The following is a 20,764-nucleotide window of genomic DNA, read 5'->3' on the forward strand; positions in this document are numbered from 1 at the left end:
GGGCAAGAAAATTTGACAATAAAGTGACTCCATTTCATGCTTTGTCAGACGCTGTCATATTGCTTAGCAATTTGTTTTATTATGTTAAATCAAGGTCTGACCTTTTCATTCATTAAAGTAATTAAAGAGCTGCTTATTATTTAGTTTGTTTAACATTTATGAAGTCCTGGCTTCTCTCAGGCTTTGTTCCTGTGAATCATTTCTTCTGTGATTCTATTTTTAGTAACTTCACATCTTTGATGTATATACTTGTATAATGCTTTATACTGACTTGTGGATTCTGAGAACATTAAACAAGCTGATGCTATGTTTCTGATCATGTTACTATTACCCTTCTATTCTACCAGTCAGTTGTCTATGATAGAAAAACATAGAGTTATATCTGACCAATAAAACTCCTCCTTTTTAATAAAAATAATAATAACAATAAGATTGCAGTCGTCTTTCCTTTGTGTTAAAGTATTGCTTTGTTTAATTATTTTCGCCTGTCTTTTTTCTAAAGTCCAGTGAACTATGTCTTATTCCTTTTTCTGTACTATCATTTTTCTTCTTAGCCATTTGTTTTGCTCTATTGACATTATCTCTGAGATAGCCACCTATAAAGTGGTTCCACATTCCAGGGGAAAATTACCTTACAGCAAGCAGTCTGCCTTTATCCAGTAAGCAACAAGCAACAGTCATGGTGCATGACTAGCTGCCTGGCACACTGTCAAAGTTTGTAGTTCATTTACTCTTGCTCTGTCACTCATGCATGCATGCACATACACACACGCATACACACACACACACACACACACACACACACACACACACACACACACATATGCATGCATGCATGAACCACATACACACGCATACACACACACACACACACACACACACACACACACACACACACACACACACAAAATATAATTTTCTTACAGTTATGCTCTATGTAGAGCTAACGGAGATCTAGAGCTTAAAAGGTGTTATATTAGTGGCTAGAAACTTAGGGGGAATCACATCCAAGACTGAAGGGTGAACCACATTAGCAGCTCACAATCCTAAACATCTGTACTGTACTGCCAGACTAAGGACTAGAGCAATAGAAATTACACCGTGCAGGAAACACTACACAGCTTTTGTTTATCATTCTTTACTGTACTTCCCATCACACTAATATATCTAGCAGCTAATACACTTCTTATGTATCATGAAACTCATATAAAATAAGCTTTTACATTTCATCAAGTGCATATATATTTATTAGACTACTCCATCACCCATATTCTTTGCTATTTCTGTAAGGGATAATAAACTTCTGTCAGCTTGTTCTCATCACAGAAGAAATGTTCTTACCTTAAATGTAATATGTGTAACTGCATCTATAGAAAAGTATGGCTGAAGTAGCTTCTTATCTCAGATTTTAGCCAAAAACTGCTTACACCCATAACTGCAAAAAAGAGGATCTCTGATTTTCCTTTTCCATGAAGTGAAGCAATCTCAGAGGTAGTACGTTTATAAGCAGTCGGCTACCTATCAAAAGCACAAAACAAGCTGTTGTGAGTCTCAGCAGATCATCAAATAAAATAGGATGTGTTTAGTTATATATATTGTCTCACTGTTAAGTATATTTCCTTCTCTTTCCTTTCTGCCTGCTTCTGCAGTGTCTCAAATAGTTTAGGTTTTGCACAGAACATCACATAATTTCATTTTGGGATTTTTGTCAGAAATCTAGTACTTCACTTAGTGCCTACAGTAAACTGCTGCTCTGAAGTACTATTCACGCCAGTTCTATTGTGTTCTGCTTCATGTCTGTAGTCCTAGCTTTGTAGGCTACTTTGTTTCATTCAACCCTACTGTCTTTCAATAGTAGACCAAACATTATGCTACTATTACAGTGAAACTTAATTGAGGTGCTGAATTCATGGTATTCCATGCCATGATTGCGGAACGTAAATATGAGAAAATTATTCTTATTAGGAAAACCAGGCAAAATCTGTTTTATATTGTTTAACTTGTTTGCTTTCACATTTAAAGGTAAGTCGGAATGACAGTTCTCTGCAGTTGTTAAGGCTTCATAAAGGTTACCACAAACTGTAGACTATGTCTACACTTGGTGTACTCTTTCTGAGTGAATAGACAGCAGAACAAATGTGGTAGGGATGTCCTTGGATACAGATCATGTGCACTTAGTGTAGGCATTCATGAATATGACTCTAGAACCATTTGGTTAAGATCTCTCCATGTAATCTTCCAGGGTTGGGAGGGTGGCCTAATGGTTAAGGTGTTTGCCTTACAAACACAAAGTGCAGGATTTGAGTCTCACAAGGGATAATTGGCTAGGCTTAAAATGGCTCGCAAGGGCAGTTAGCTTAGTACCACTCTATGAACCTATGAACCTATAACAAAACAACAGTTTAAAACATCTGCTAACACTATAAAATTGGTTCATAGATTCTTACTAATCCTATGGCAAAGAAGGCTATCATGAAGCTTGGCCATGTCCCGCAGTACTACTGGAAGAGTAACAATGCCGCCCATGAAGGATCTTTTCCTCACATATCCCAGGTAATAATTTCCCTCATTAAGTAAATTTTCTTCACACATCCCATGTGAAAATTTATGATCACCCAGCAAGTAATCCAGACCGATTTTAAATGATGTTAGAGAAGTACTTGCTTTGATATGTAAGGGCAGCCTATTCCAGAACTGAGGATATCTTGGATTATGTGCCCTTAATGCCTTTCAATGTTATTGATCTGATGGTATAGGTTTATTGCTCTAGAATGACTGTTTGCTTTACCACTGGTTCAGTTTAGGCAACAGAGTTCAGATAGTAGGCTTTATTCATAACAAGACAGGTTATGCAGAGACCACCCCTTTAGTCTATCAGTGTATCTCAGGTTACTGAAACCTGAAATATGAGATATACAGTCGTCACAGCCGAGTCCACTGTTAACCAAGTCCCTGATCACTGTCTCAGTTTAAGTGGAATGTTATCTGCATGGTTAACAATAGTCATGTGAAATTATTAAGGGAAACTAAGCTGCATTTCTTGGGGTTGAGGGTAAGACAGTGATTAACACACTAAGCATGTGTTCGATACAGTCTTTGCTGGAAAATGTGAATAGCAGAATGGGATTAACACACCCATCACTTTGCACTCACTGACACACACGTTTTTGTCGTTATTCATTGCAGTTTGTTTTAACTTGCATTTGTTTTGCTTTACATTTGCTTTATTTCAGAATTTTTTTCCTGGAGTTTTAAAATAAATTGTTTTGGGCAAATTAGCAACTATTTGTTTTCTGTTCTGTGCTGTAACTGCAAAGAGTTAAAGTCTGTGTGATCTGTGGGAGGAGCTGGCAAGTAGCATTCATTATTTAAGGTAAGCAAAATGCAAAAAGGTTTTAATCATTTGGAGCTGCTACTGACATATTTCTACAAATTACTGACCTGGCTCTACAAACACCCATACTAAGGATCTACATTCATACCAACAAATAAAGAAGACTCATTGATGTGATAGGTTCCTGTCTCTACACATTTCTAGCCTATGCAATAAATTACCACTACAGTTTGAGCAAAATATTACTTTTGTTTGGTTTAAGGCTAATCTTAATGATTGGATGGGTAGATATAAATTTGTACCATGGTTATCATGTATGGCCCTGTTTGATTTTGGAGGTGGGTACTATTAGGTTCATAGGTTCATAGGTTCATGGGTTCATGGGTTCATAGGCAGTTACTAGACTTGCAGTCCAGGGGACCACTGAAGAGCTTAGCCAAATTACTAGCTGCCATTAAGTACTGTCTGGTTAAGTGTCTTACTTAAGGTCACACAATAAGTTAATTAGATGAGGTAATCAAGCCATGTTCCAGAGGAACTACAGCTCGCAGCCTTAACCCGCTATGCCAACTGCCAGACTCATGTCTGAGTCTCATAAAGGGTAGCAACATTTTTAAGTGTAGCTACTTAAAATTGCATACCCAAGCCTCTTTTGGTCCCTGTAATTGCTTTCCAAGACTCATTCCTATGTTCCTACATCTCTAATTTCTGGCATACTAATACTTTGTCCATGAAATCTATATTCTGTTTGTAAGGAATCTATTGCTCTCTGAACTATGAAGTGGCCTAAAAACTCTGTCAGTACTTGGAGTCTTGTATCCATCTTCTTTCCAGGGGTGAAGACCTACATAGTCATTTTCATAACTTTTTTGAACTTTTTGAACTTTCAGTAACTTCTTACTAAATATGAGCTTAGATTTTAGGAAGGAAATCAACATAATATAGCTGTACTTATAGTTAGTGCATTTGACTTAGTATGAATGCAGGAATTGGCACTGTGTGTACCCTTCCTTCATGTGGAAAAGAGCTTTAAAATGTTGCATCACTCATAACTCTGTAACTGTATTAACATATCCTTCCTTGATTAGAAACTGTGAACTGTGACTATTCTATAGTAGAACTCGACATGGTAAAGTGGATTTCAGTGTACCCAAATGATCTGCAGTTATCAGGTATGTTCTCTAAATTTGTTGCTGAGCCTTTCATTCTTTTGTTTTGATGTAGGAAAGTAGGTGCACTCTTGCTGGGACCCATTGTATGTGTGGCATAATTCTGTTTCACTCCTCTCTAATGTGGTTACCATTCAATCTAAACAAGAGTACTGACTTTGTTTTTTTGCAAAGCTTGCTCCTTATAAATAACTAGTCATTAACTATACTAAAATACGTTTTTCCTGTTTGGGGACTAAATGTCTGCCTGCCTATCATCTCTCATCAGACTGACAAGCACTTATGGCTCTGTAAAGGCTGCCACTTGATTTAAATATCTGAGAATTATTTTAGCTTAAAATCTCATTTACCTAATCACAACAATAAATAAATAAATAAACAGACAATCAGAAATGGTGCTTTTGGAAAGATAAGCACTGCCTTTTCTCTGATTCAAGGACCACACCTGCCGTTTCCAAGCCATGCTTGCCATTTTCTTTCGCACATCTATTATTTTACATACTGATCTGTTGGCACTATCCATGAGCTGAAAGGAATTAGACAAACTGGTTGTATCATGTGAAAAAATAATCAGATATACAGCTGAAAATAAAGCTAGGGAATATGACTGTGCTGCACTGTCACCCCCATAATTAACAGGACTCTCAAGACATAGGTTCATAGGTTCATAGGTAGGTACTAGGCTATCGGCCCAAGGGCCTAAGTAAGCCTAGCCAACAAGGTTCCCTGGCTTACACCACCCAAGAAAGTTAATTTCCTGTGCCCCTGTCAAGCAGAGCCACAGAAGTGACCCCCAGGATGTATTTCCTATTTCCCATCCACTCATCAGGATTTTTCTTGAAGAGTGCTAATGAGGATTTTTGCTTGACATAGATAGGTAGCTTGTTCCAGTGTATAGGAAGTATCTGGGACAGGAATCTATCCCTCCAGCATGTCCTGTTTATTGTGGTGACAAGGTTTAGGTCCCTAGAGTGTGTAGCTCAGAGTGATTGGGATTTCTTTAGGTATAGCATGTCCAACAGCTCTGGGTTTAACATAGCTTTATATGTTAGGCAGAGATCTCCTCAGAGTAGGTGATATGCTACAGAGTAAAGCTGGTGTTTTTTGAGACGATCAGTGTAGGGCATCTGTTTGAGGCCAGTAATCCTCCTTGTGAGGTACATCTGTGGCCTTTACAGCTGCTGCATATGTCTTGTGAGGTACATTCCAAAAGGGGAATTGTACTCTATAATGGGTCTAATAAGTGCCGAGTAGAGGGGAGCAATGGCCTCTTTTTTCCTGGATGAGAATCCTTATGTGATGAGGTGTGCCACATAGAAGGATTTCATGACTACTGTGGTGATGTGATTATCAAAGGAGAGACTACTGTCCACCTGGCTTCCAAGGTGTCTTATCACACATTCAGCGTTAAGTAGACTGCCATTTATGTGGTAGCTCATGGGTACAGAGTTTTTACCAAAGGGGATGACAGTGCACTTTTTGGCATTGAGCTTGAGGCCATGCATCTGACACCAGGCATCTGTCTCACTGAGGCCCTTCTGTAGGATATCTACATCATTTGGGAACTCGACTATGGCTCCTAGTTTGCAGTCATCTGTGAACTTCATTAGCCAGAGGCCTTCTGTCTTAGCCTGTACTTCAAAGAAGTAGATACCAAACAGGAGAGGTCCCAGGAATGAACCCTGTGGTACTCCACATGCCACTGGTTTGAAGTCAGATTTGGAGTCTGCAACTTTTACAGTGTGGGTTCTGTCAGTGAACCAGTTGGCAACCCATCTTGTGACATAGGTGGGATTTATACCTAGTTTAGTGAGTTTAGCTATAATTCCAGAATGGGGGATGGTGTTGAAAGGCTTCGTGAGGTCAAGATAGGCTGTGTGAACTACCTTACCCTGGTCTACAGCTTTGGTGCCTGCCTCAAAGAAGTCGATCAGGTTCAGAAGGCATGATCTGCCTTTCACAAACCCAAACTGGGTGGGGTTCAGAGTTTGGAGATTACCAATGTCTTTCTTTATGAGTTCCATGATGATACGTTCCATGGCCTTGCAGACCAGGCTTGTCGGGCTAATAGGGCAATAGTTCCCAGGATCAGTGGTGGTTCCCCCTTTGTAGAGTGGGATAACTGTTGCTGTGCACCATTAAGTGGGCACAAAGCCTGACGTGAGACTATAATTGAACATGGTGCTTAGGTGGGGAGCCAGTTCATTCTTAAGTTTGTGTAAAACGCAGCCTGTAATGTTGTCCAGTCCCATGAATGCTGTGTTTTTGGTTTTAGAGAGTGCAGCTTGTACCTGCATAGATGTGATTACAGGGACTCTGCATTTGTTCTGTATAGATATGGGCCCTTTTAGGGGGGGGGGGGGTAAAGTTAGCACTGAACCTATCTGCCAGGATGTTGGCAATAACATGTTATATATTTGTATTAATCTGAGTCATAGGCTTCATACCAGAGTAAGACATCTCTCAGATATCAGCCACCATTTTGCCTCTTGTCATTCCCTCAGGACTGATTATTCCTTACATGTTAGAGCTTCTTAACATATTGAAAAATAAGGCATTTAGTACTGCAACGCCTTCTTACTGGAACAATCTTCTAACATATATACAAATATTATGCCTAACTTCATTCAAGCTAAAACTTAAGGAGTGCCATCTTACTGATGGCATATGTTTACAATGCCCTGATTTTCCATTTAGTATTATTAACTCTCAAATTCATCTCTCACAGCTCTGCCCTTGCTTGTTTTAAACATCTGATCAGTACTTGATAAACACTGTTACTTTGTTTTACAATAATTTTACAGTAAATCACTGGTGCTCAGTAACCTTCCAACTGATTGTTTTTGTTCATGACAAAAATCCCAAGAAGTACATTTATGAAAGGCCTATAATCTACCTACCCCCATTCCTACCACTACCAACAACACTTTATAACTCTTGTAACATGTCAAGAATCCTGTGCTCCAAATCATCTAGTCAGCAACTCCACCCCTAAACATTAGCAAATTAACCACACTAAAACCAAATTCAGAAGCCAAAGCCCATAAAATCTTAAAATGCCCATTGCATTTGCATTGATTTTTCTCCTTATGACTAGATGAGAAACTCTTAATCCCTGGTACCTCAGCCACTGTTCTTCCATCCCGCAAATGAATTATAGTCACATATGTTAATGTCTCAGTTTTATCTAGCAGCTTAACCAGCACAAGCAATGACAACAACTTGGTATGAGTATAATAAATAAATATTGTGCTTACTTGGAATATATGTAAGTATATATTCCACAAATAAATAAAAATTGACATATTATGTGTCAGGACCCCTGGGACTAGTGCCCGAGTTCTGAAGTCTAATCAGTTTAGGGTAGAAACTGTTATTGAATCTTGTTTTTTTTTTAATTTTATGATTATGGAGTAGTGTAATGATCCTCATAAAATATCTTCTTATCCTTGTTATTAGCCTCAGCCGTTAATATTTCCAAAAGAGATCCAAACCAACTTACATGGATGTGTACATTAGGCAACCATCTAAAACTCCATATAACTGTTATATGCAGCTGAAACATAAAACAAGACAAATGGTAAAGGATACAATATGACACATCCACCATTCCCACCCAGGTAAACAGCTACCATCAAAGTTGGTGACTTTATCGCTGGGGGGCTTTTATCTCTCATTCATGTCATACAACACACCAAAATTATTAATGGTCCACCCCATTGAATAAAACCCCACAATCAGCAATGATTGCATATTATATTGGATCATAACAAATTATCCTTCCATCATTCTTACTGCACTTCTAATTTATGTTTGGTCTACTGTCATGTTTTGCATTCTGCTATGTTAAGGTATAATATTACTGTTCTACTGTGTGATAACATGTTCAGTGTAAATTGGGTAAAATCTTTATAATGGCTTATATAACTTCCATATGCCATAAATGACTTCTAGGTGTTTCTTTTGCTGTATGTGTGTACTTGTAATTCTAATTAAGAAATGTAATAAAGTGGTAAATCAATAATTTATCAAACAAATAAAAACGTAAATAATGAGTGACAGGAGTACTAACTGGGATGATCAGAGACTGTGCATCAAAGAACTAAAGGGAAATAGTTCTCAAAGTTGGGCTAGAGAAATATTTTAAACATGAAAACTTCTAAACAATCGAGGAAGCAGGGATAGGAGGAGCATGACTACTAAGGGTGCGGGGTGCAAATTCAAGAAGAAAGAAATATATAAGGAAGAAATGAAAGAAGGCAATCAAGAGGACAAAGGAAGACTCAGTCAGTGATAGGTCTTGCTAGCACAATTTCTTACGACTGACAGATGTCTGTCCAAATGCTGGCATGTAGAGCTAATAGCACCAAAACAACTTTTAGTGACAGTGGAGTTTTCTTTATTGTCCATTATTGTACAACCTCTGAGTAGATAGATATATTTATGTTTGGGGGTACCCCCAGATTGGAGGAGCAGGAGGATTGCCCATGCAAAATAAAATTATCTCTAAGTTTCACCAAATATTGTTTTCATAATTTGTATCCAGTCTATCAGCATGTGAGTGAATGATTTTCAGAAAATTTACATGAACTCATCTTGCTGTGCAATGCAGTAGCTCATACCAAGAATAGTCAGTCATTTCTATGCTTTACTACAAAGAGCTGTAGATACTACACAAGAAGAAATATGGAAAGCATTTGACAAAGACTAGGATAAAATGATACTCGGATATATAGAGATCAAGAGTGAGACGTGGATAAAGAGGGTGCGGTGACAGGTGTATATCTGAGATGGGTACTGAGGAAGAGAATCGTGAGCTGTAGGATCTTCAGCATTCATTAGTCAGGTAAAGGTGATACATATAATTTAGAGAAAGTACTCAGTTAAGAAGGATATGCAGTGAGTATCCAGCTTAAGCTAGCTGAGAACCCTTCCACATTTCCTCTGTCCATACTTTTAAATGAGAAGCTTCTAAGTTGTTGAACTATACGCTTTGTGTTTGCTGCTACTGTTGTCTTGTCAGAGTTTGGATTGCTTATTGAATTTGTTGAAACACTTAGGGCATTTTAATTTTTAATTTGGTTATGATATGATGATGCATAAAGAAAAGAAAAACTAAGTTGTTAACCTTGATGCATGATATGGAAGCAGATGCTCATTGCTAACAATGATGATTGGCTGAAGAGTGAGATTAACAGACAGACAAACAGTATCAAAGTAACAAATGACCTCAGTCTTTTCAGCAGTAAACTGGAGGGGCGTGTTTAAGGTTAGCAAGGGAGAAGAATCTAGCCTTTAATAGATTGCACTTCTCATTTTGATATAAGACATTGCTCCACTGTATATTAAGGTGGCATTTAGCATTTATCATGGCTGCCATTTTATTTACTGTGGAGTAATTCACTAACATTACCAAATTAACTTTACTGTGCTGAGGAAGTATAGTGCATGTTGTTCATATTGTATCACCACAACTTTTTGTGCCTTTCCCATTTTCACATTGTTACAATGCAAATCCTCTGAGTTGCTTTTGGTGCCGTGGATGTCTGTTCTGTTATTATGGAAATTATGATGTGATGTTCAGAAGGTGCTAGAATAGCTGCATAATAGTGCTGGCTGCCCAGCACTAAAATATTCAAATATGGATAGGTTCATAGTACTAAGCTAACTGCCCTTGCGAGCCATTTTAAGCCTAGCCAATTATCCCTGTTACCATTCTGTGTTGGCTTAGTATAAACAAGGATAAAACTTCCAATAACCATGATCACTGCAGTCATGTCAGTATACGATGGTTTAATTACCCCAATGTTCTTACAACCCCCAGTAGCTTCCCTAATCCACATGTTTTTATATTATACACAGTTTGTAAAATAATCTCAAATTGACTTATTTGATTAGCAAAACAAACTCTTTTTATTGGATAAACTAGAAGTTTCACCACAGAAAGATATGTTTGGTAGTTTCCTATATTATTTCAAACTTGATACCATTAAGATATGGAGAGCAAATTCCTTAAGATGTGTATGAATAAAAAAAGGAAGAAGAAAATTAATTGCTTCCATTTCTAGACCAAAAACTGCTCATAAACACCTACATACTGAGATTTCTATGGCTTAACTTTTAAATAAATGATTGTAAAGATATTGGGCAGGATTCAAAAACTAAACACGGCTTGTTGAAACTGTGTGAGCATAGCGGTAATGCACACAAAAGCCTACTGATTTGTATTCAAATACATTGTGGCATACTAAATACTGCATAAGCAGTTGAACTGTATGCTAATTAATCAATCCAAGATGGTGGAGCTATAGAACAAGCTATAAATGCAATCACATATACTTAGTGTAGTCTTTTGTCTTGAATTCCAAAACCTATTGGAATAGAGCCACGGAAACTAGACTGGAGGGAAAGACTGTTATGGGCTGCTGCTGCTCTTCTGCATGTTTATGTGTAACAGGCTCATAGACCTTGGGCAAGGTGGGGAAGGGTATTTTAACCCCATTTAACTTTTCATGGTCTGGATGAGGTGGAGATTGTAGAGTGCTACAGTGTGGACAGAGGCACACTTCAGGAACTGTGCAACCTCTGTCATCTTCACCTGAGAGAAAGGGTAAACCGAGGGGAACCAATACCCATGGAGACCAAGGCATGTGTAGCACTTACAATATTAGCTACAGAAACATTTCAGAGACCCACATTTGCCATGTTAAGGGTGTCAAATGCATCAGCATCCAAGATCCCACACCAATTCCTGAATGTTATGCTACAGCATACCAGTGACTACATATATTTTCCCCATACCCTTGAAGACAGAGCTACAACTATGCAGGATTTTTACCCCATAGTACACTTTCCTGAAGGTCTGGGTGTCACAGACTGCACACACATTGAGATCAAAGCATCACCCGGAGAACAGGGAAGGGTATACATCAACAGAAAGGGGTTGCACTCCACTAACTGCCAGGTCATGTGTGTAATGCTAAGGGAATCATCTTGAATGGGCGTGTTAGCAACTCTAGCAGCTACCACAGCTCCCATGTCTTACACTACTCACAGCTCCACCACAGGATTTCCAGGGGTGACATCCCACAAGGGTATTTACTGGGGGATGCACAGTATGCATTCAAACCATGGCTGATGCCAGAATGCTATAATGAGGCACATGCTCAAACAAGAAATATCATACAGCATCTGATGAAGTCAGGGTTTTGGTACCTAGATACATCAAGGAGTGCTCCACAGTACAGTCCCAGTACTTCTGAAATTATCACAGTCTGTGCTATCCAACACAATATCATCCTGTGAAAACAGCTGCAACAGGAACACCAAGGGCTAGGAGCAAATATTCCACCACCACTGGCAAGGTCACCACATTCACACACAGGTGAGGAGTAACAGGGGGAACTACCAACTTCTGTTGGTGTAGGTAGACCTAGGCTAGCACAATATGCCCTCACCCTGGCCAAGAGGCAACATATAGTACACATGCAGACCACCTAAGGGGTACAACTTTCATCCTATGCACATGATTTTAGGCAATGCTCACAATCTTTACTTACACATGTAATGACTGTGTACTGCTAGCATCAGACATAGTCAGCCCTGAATAACATTTGTAACTGCATTACTATCAAGGTAAGTGTTGAAACTGTAAAATAAAAAAAAAATCTGTAAGAACATGAATGAATGGCACATACCTGCATACTGTTACTTGAAAATGTACCTAAGTAAAATATGAATTGTCCAGCAATGACATCACTGTGACATGAATGACTTATGCAATATATATTTATGCAGTTTTTCAGCTAACATGACTCATGCATCTAAAATACCCAGTATGGAAAAATCATTACAAACTCTACTTCTCCCTACATTATCACAACTGGAGCAATAAGCATGACTGCCATATCAGTGATTTCAAGGTAAGAATCCCAACACTAAAATGCTGTAATAAATCTGAAAAAAATTCCAGATAACATCACCGATACATATGCTAAGCATTCGTCTAGCAATCCACCCTCTGCATCAAACAATACATATATTTAACCTTGAATCAAAAAGGATAGAAACAAGGTGATGGCACAGTTATCATCATTTACACAGGGTGGGAATTGGGGAGACAGGAAGCCAAGGTTGACACCGAAGTAGTGAGTGTGTATGCAAGTAAGAAACACAAGCAGGCAGAAATATAGGTAATATCAAATGGCCACGGAGACAGAATGACCTGAAAGTCACATTAATGGTTCACGTAGCAAGAATGTGTGGGTGTCTGTATGGACACACAATGTGAAATGTTTGTATGAATGTCTGCATGAACACAGCCAATCCAGGAGTTGCACTGGCATGTCCATGCTCATCGTCAGATGTGGCAGTGCTATCTAAACATTAGTGATGTCTGCTGGATGAGCTCTCCTCATGACAGCACCCAGGTGCACAACTCCATGTCCTACCACATATGGGTATGAACACCTCAGCCACTGATGGAGCATTGAAAGTAGTGCCACCATGGGAGTAGGATCAGACATGGCCACATTGGCTACCACCAGATGATGCTGCAGCCCTTCAACCATATGGATGCTGTCCCTCTCCAGGCAGACATTCCTTCACAGACATTGCCCATTCTATTGTGGCATTCATCTGAGCTATTGAATCAGTCACATGATGGAGGCAGTCACACGTGTCAGTTTGTGTCATATCTACAGCTAAGCATGTCCTTGGATGCCCTAGTGAAACATGCCTGTGTCTATATGACAACTGTAAACATACAGTGAGTGGCACATAATAACATACCAGCATCAGATGGAGGGTGAACAACAGGCATCCTCCAAGCACCCCTACCAACCCTCCTGCGTGGCACCTTGCCAACACTTTTGGCTATGGCCAGTGTCAACCGGCACTGAAATCACAGTAACCACACTAACCTGATCAACTGTGTCACCCTCAACCTGTCCACTATCTGAGAGCTCAGTGGAATGGGTGTGTGTGTGTGTGTGTGTGTGTGTGTGTGTGTGTGTGTGTGTGTGTGTGTGTGCGTGTGTGCGTGTGTGTGTGTGTGTGTGTGTGTGTGTGTGTGTGTGTGTGTGTGTGTGTGTGTGTGTGTGTGTGTGTGTGTGTGTGTGTGTGTGCGTGTGCGTGTTCATATATATATATATATATATATATATATATATATATATATATATAAATGCTTAGTAAGAACAAAAGCAAAATATTTGCTTACCATGTGCAGATGTCTCAACACTTTTCAGGGAAGATGAACCTGAAAGAAATGAAGCAATAAAAGGATGGCAATTTATCATCACAATGGGAATAACACAGGGACAGTGAATACACAATTGCCTTTATGTCTTGTAAGATATAGCTCTAACTGAAACAGGTCTGAGACATTCACTCACACCCATGTCTACTGAACTGTTCTCTTCATAGGTTAGTTTGTAAGGCAAACACCTTAACCATTAGGCTACCCTCCCTTGTATAACTATATGACTTATCAATTGGTACAGAGAGAGAAAAGATGTATCACAAGCAGCAGCAAAATTATATTTCAGTCTACAAGCCAATGTAATGTTGCTATATGTAAGCTTACCTGGAAGTTGCTCCTGGGACACACTTGGCCTCCCAGCCACATCAACACTGTCATCAAGCACACGGTATACAGGCTTCCCTCAGCTCTCTGGATCTTTGACAGTGAACAGGAACTTTTCATTTGGTGTCAGCGGTGGCCCAGGAGCAGGACCAATCCTGTATCCAGCTGTTCTCAAGCTACTGCACCCACCCTCCTCCATGCTGATGAAATCATATCAGTGGCCTGATGCCGCACCTGCTAATACTTCTGGTAGCGACCACCGATTGCATTCAAATCGGTGACTTACTGGTTCCAACTCTCCTTTCTGGCAGCCATATCCCCCCTGGCCTCTCTCAAACAGGAAGGCCTCATGCTGCCTCAGAGTCTGGATGATCTCATTCTCAGCATCACTGAAAGTTGCTTTTGTGGATTTGTAGGCTTGCATACCATAATCCTATGTTGCATAAAACAGAGAAGGATAAACCACATTAATATAAAGTAACTAAAGTATTTTTTACAAAAATAAACAGTATGGGGACCATTTGTCAACATAAAACACTTGAAACACACTTCTCATTTAATACAACAGAATCGTAGGTGGCTCCTCATTCAAACAAAGGTTTGTACAAACCAAGGAATACCACATAAATAACATACATATTTTCAACAAAAGTATCAGGCTTTCAACACATTTTTAACAGAAAAGCACTTGAGACACACTTCTCATTTAAGACAACAGAATGGTAGGTTGCTCCTCCACATACTCCAACAAAAATGTAAGGGTCTGTAGAAGCACCCATTATTTCAACATTCATATAGTGAAGACTGAAAAGTTATGACATTGATTACTGTATGACAATTATCATTGCTAAATATTAAAGAAGTCAATTTATGAATGTAAGTCAATTTTTGCTGTGCCCACCACTTCTATGGAGGTTGCCCTGGGCCATCTGAGAAGCATAAAAATAGTGTTAGTGACATGTACATTACATTTCTCTCCAAGCAAATGAATTGCAAAAGCAAATGCTAAGAACACAGTCATGCAGAAAGTATAACCTGTCTATCGCATAAAGGTAAATGCCTGCTGAAACTACCTATGCCAACAGTGAAATATAAAAAGTGCATGCAGATAAAACTACATTTTTCTGCTGGCTATAAAAATACATTTCTGACAGCTAACAAAATCTAAAATGTCCTTAAATAATAGAAGCATACCTTAGCAAAATATGGGCTTCTGTGCAGAGAAAATACCCCTCAAAGAAGCATCAATCTTCTGTTTTGTCTGAATTCACAAGTCTCCTCACCTTGAAGTTCACTAGCTACACGGTTACCTTTTTATAGTATACATTCAGCCCTCTGAGTACTGTGAAGATGCAAATGATGTGTGAACTCATTAGAATTGCTGTATACCAAACTTTTATTTCATTTCGAGATGGGTTGCAAACTGGCTCATGGATAGAACTCACATGGTCAGAGTTGCGGTTGCTATGTCTGACTCCAAACTGGTTACAAGTGGCATCCCACAGGGCTCAGTCCTGGGAACCTTCCTCTTCAGTATATACTTCTCTGAGGTACAGGCAAGTATGGGAGGACTGTGGCTGACCAAGTTTGCAGATAACTGCAAACTGGGGGCCATAATCGACTCCCCAGCTGACATTGACATCCTCCGGAAAGGTCTCACGAAGACGAATACCTGGTGTTAGAATCATGGCCTTAAGCTAAATGCCAAAAAGTGCATAGTCATCCCTTTTGGTAAGAACAAAGTGCCCATAGGAGGTAGTCCACTAAGTTCAGAAGATGTAATTAGGGACTTAGGGATCCAAGTAGATAGCAACCTCTCCTTTGACAATCACATTGCCAAAGTGGTTAGAAAATCCTTCTATGTAGACCACCTAATCACAAAAGGGTTCACATCTAGATCAAAAGAGGTTATTGTGCTCCTCTACTCATCACCCATCAGGCCCATAATATAGTACAATGCCCCATTTGGGATGTACCTTACTCGACACCTGCAACAGCTGGAAAGACCCCAGAAGTACCTCACCAAGAGGATCATAGGCCTCAAACAGATGCCCTATGCAGCCCTGCCAAAGAAACTTCAACTCTACTTGGCTGCTTACCGCCTTCTCAGAGGAGACCTCTGCCTTACGTATAAGGCCATGTCTGACCCTGAATTAATGGACATGCTCCACCTAAAGAAAGCCAAATCTCTTAGAGCCACACACTCTAGGGATGTAAACGTCAGCACAAAAATTAATAGGACATGCTGGAGGGACAGATTCCTGTCCCAGAGACTTCCCTCGCTCTGGAATAGAATCCCAATCTATGTTAGGCAAAGCCCTTCACTGACTCTCTTCAAGAGAAATCTTGACGAGTGGATGGGAAATCGTAAATTTACACCTGGGATTACATCAGTGGCCCTGCTGGACAGAGGCCCAGGAAACTAATCTAAAAGGGAGGCGAAAGCCAACACATTCTGGCTAGGCTTATAAATGCCCTTGGGCAGATAGCCTAGTGCCTACCTATGAACCTATGTATCTGATGTAAACATAGTGTAGGTGCTACACTATTGTTAGGTGCTTATGGCTTGAAACTGTCAATGATAAGTGTGAGTGAAGGTAAACACAACAGCAATTCACTCTTCCCTACAGTGGGTGTCAATGATGATACACTTACAAAGTGTGTAACTAACTAACTTCAGTGAGCTTTTAAATAAAGCAAAACACTACACATGTATATTTGTTGTCCACAATAGCACTAATCTCCTGCTTTTGATGAAAACCGTGGTTCACTGTTATATATTTTTATCACACCATTGACAGCAAAATGATAGAAAATGCACAACAGACTGCATGTCTGATATTAAAGTAGAAATAAAGGAAGAACTATCAAAATACAAAGAGAAGACAGACCTGCATTTCTGCAAAAATATTCATAAATGCTTGTGTGATCACTTATTGCACTAAATATGTTAGCCACACATATACAACCAAATGAGAATCTCCAAATATATGAGCTGTTAATACTAGATATGACTTGTTAATTTCTTGCATGCACTTGGTGTTGCAAAGCTGTGTCTGTGGCAAAGATAGATAACCCACTATAACTGTGTTTTGTAAGTGCAATAGTCTGTTGGTTCAAATGTAATTGTTTCACCTTTTTTATCTTTTCTGTTTTTTTTTTTTTTTGTTGTTTGTTTTTTTTGCTTTATCATTTGCGCTATATATGGCTTAGCACAAACACAAACAAACTGTAGGTGGGTTGGATACTCTAAATTGGCCCTAGGCGTGAGTGCGTGCATGTGTGTGCCTTCTGTGGAAGGTTGGGCACCGGGCTGGCAACTCAACACCGTAAAACTCCACTGCCAATCATGAGCGAACAGGTGACCCACTGTGGCGACCCCTAACTGGGAAAAGCCAAAAGGTGAAGAAGAAGCACAAACACAGTTAACTACATAAAAATTGAAAATGCAATGTCAGTTGCCTTATTAATTGTAAATATGTTTATTGGCATTGTGAGGTGGTCAGCAACATGGATGATAATGACTGCAGAAATTCTGCCTGTTACCCGACTGCCTATGTAGCACAAGGTGTAAATACATTGAGATAAACAAGAGAGAAAAAAGGTAGGTGTTGAAGTCCTACAGTAGTTATTTTTACTGTGGAATGGTCATAATAATTATTTCCAAAAATAATATATATTTGCTATTGCCTTTTACAATTGCATGTTGCCTACCTGTGTGCAAACAGCATTCACTACTTAAAGAAAAAATGTAAGATTTTATTTAGTTTGCTTTCATTTGCATGAACAGGCTCAGCAGCGAGACACAGCCGTCAGCACTCTGGACAGCACTGAGAGTGGAAAATACACCTGCTGCCTAGCGTTCTCTTTGCCACCAGGTGTAAGTACAATGAGTTCATTGTCAGAATATGGATGAGCCAAGGTTCTAATCCATCACAATATACTTTTTAGTTAGGGTGTCCCACTGTAATTTTTCAAAAAAACTTGATTATAAAGCTAGCACTACATAACAACAGTTATATATAGTAGGTTGACTGTGCATAGACATACTTTTGTAGGTATCATATGTATTATTTTGGTAACAGGTTTAGCATGACAATGATGATTATGTAAAAAAATGTAGCTGCACATATGTGGTGGACACAATAGTTTACTGACAGTCATCTAAAACCCTCCATAACACAGACATAACTGTGGAACAGAATGTTATATGAGGCAGGTATCACAAAACAAAAATAAACTTTTGGAAATTCACTTTCCAGTATATTGTTAGTCATTAGTCCAGCATCACAGATGACAATGCATAAGCCAGGCTCTTATAATGTCACACACATACAGTCTTAATGGAACTATAGCACCAGTCTGTCTTTAAACTGTATATTTGAGATGACTATGATTGCTAGACACTTCTTCTGAAGCAATAAGGAAAAATCAGGTCTATATTAGAAGACCGAAAGTTTAAAATCATGAACGCTCTAAAGAGTGAAAATGCTGGACTTCGAAGTGCTTTTTTTTTTATATTGCAGTACAGTGAAAATCAGAATATTTGTCCTTTCCTCACTGTAGTGCTATCTCGGAGTTGGAATATATATTTAGCTGGGGGTGTAATGATTTTGAGGTCAAGTATTTTTGCTCTTTAGAGTGTTCGAGATTTTAAACTTTCGGTCCTCTAATATAGACCCAGAAAATCACCTATGTGGAAATGTATGCTGGTGTGCATGTGTATACCTATCATCTGGGAATGTTATCTGACATATAGCAATATTACATCATACTGATTACAGGGGCACATACACTTGGGTTGATCCACATGTTATAATGCTATTACGTACAGAAACATATGACATGTTTAGATACACTTTCAACCTTGGGGGGTTCGTTGCATTCACAATTGTGTCACTGTGAAGGATTATTTAGGTGTTCCACAGAAGCACTGTGGGACTGTCAGCACTTGTGTCATTAACTGATCTGCATGAACTGCATCTACAACAGTTGTGACGTGTACATGTATGGTGTCAGGGCTCTCACCCACACATTTCCACTGATAAATATATAGACATATGATGTACAAATGATGTAATGATATGAAATAGTTTGAGCTGTATGACTGTGTTAACAGTCCTACTGTGTTGCATGTGTTACATGCACAGTGTTGTATTTGGAGATGATGTCACAAAGCATTTTGTAACTACATCTGAAAGTTTAAGGGGAATACCTAGCTATGTACAGAGCTGGTTGTGGATGGCAACACCCATACTCAACCACAGGAAATAGACAACCAGCTAGCTGACAGATTTGGATCAAACTTCAACCCCCTGTCCCCACCAGCTGTCATCCAAAGTATACCTGCCACCATTCCTCAGCCTATTATCTCAAAATAGCAGCTCATCTCTGACCTGTCTAAGGCTAAAAACATAGTATCAATGGGTCTTGACAACATCCCAGGCTGCCTTTTAAATAACTTCAAACATGACCTAGCAGATCCACTTGGATCTCTATTTAACCACAGCCTCCAGACAGGCTATGTTCTGGCAGAACTGTGGATAGCAACCGTCATCCCTCTGCACAAGGGGAACCATCAACATAACCAGAGAAGTATAGCCACATAAGCAAGTAAGGCCATGGAAATAATCATCATGGACCTTATCAACAAGGACATATTTAATCTCCCAACTCTGGAACCAACCCAGGTCAGACTTGTTAAGGGTAGTTCATGTCTGTTAAATGTTGTTGACATCGTTGAGAATGTTGTCAAGGCCATGGGTGAAGGAAAGACTGTGCATCCCACCTAACATGACCTGGCCAAGACATTTGACACAATTCCCCACTCAGGTATTATAAAGAGTTTCTCTGGGCATAAGCCCCTACTTCATCAAGTGAGTAACCAAATGGATCACCAACCGGACACATACTATCAAAGTGGGTGAATTCACCTCTAGCAAGAGGCCAGTCGCCAGAGGCATACCACAGGTTTCACTATTAGGCCCTTTCTTGTTCATTATTTATTTCTCAAAATTCAATGCAAACATATACACTCTTTGTCTGACCAGGTATACAGCCGACTGCAAATTGAGTCAATCATGGAATCCATGAACAGTACTGATATACTGCAGAATGGATTAGCACACACAAATGATTGTTACCAGAGCCATGGAGAGAAAATAAATGAAAAGAAAAACATAGTTATTCCCTCTTGTAAAGCAAATACCCCACCTAGTTACAATATAGATGGCATCCCTAAAAGTAGACCCAGTGGTACATGATGTGGTTACTCACATTGAGACTAATCTGAACTTCGACCACCCTGTGTCCACAGTGGTAAAACATTCTTTCTATGTGGCACAACTCATAAGTAAGGGCATGGAATCCAGATCAAAGGGTATTTTAATTCCATTGCACTCAGCCCTCATCACACTGGTAACTGAGTACAATGTACCCTTCTGCGTGTACATCACCAGACATCTGTAACAGCTGGAGTGAACCCAGAGTTTTCTCACCATGAAGATACAGGTTATAAAAAAACAAGTCCTACATGGAAATATTGAAAGCCATGTCACTGTATTCTGTCTCCTACATACTATTAAGGGGAGGTCTGTGTCTGGCCTACACAGCAGTGTCCAATCAGATGCTGCTGGAAATGTCACACATTTGTAAAACAAACTGCATGAGGGTCAC

The sequence above is a fragment of the Protopterus annectens genome, chromosome 3.part0 (genome assembly GCF_019279795.1).
Source record: "Protopterus annectens isolate FY-2018-M chromosome 3.part0, PAN1.0, whole genome shotgun sequence".
Classification (NCBI taxonomy): Eukaryota; Metazoa; Chordata; order Ceratodontiformes; family Protopteridae; genus Protopterus; species Protopterus annectens.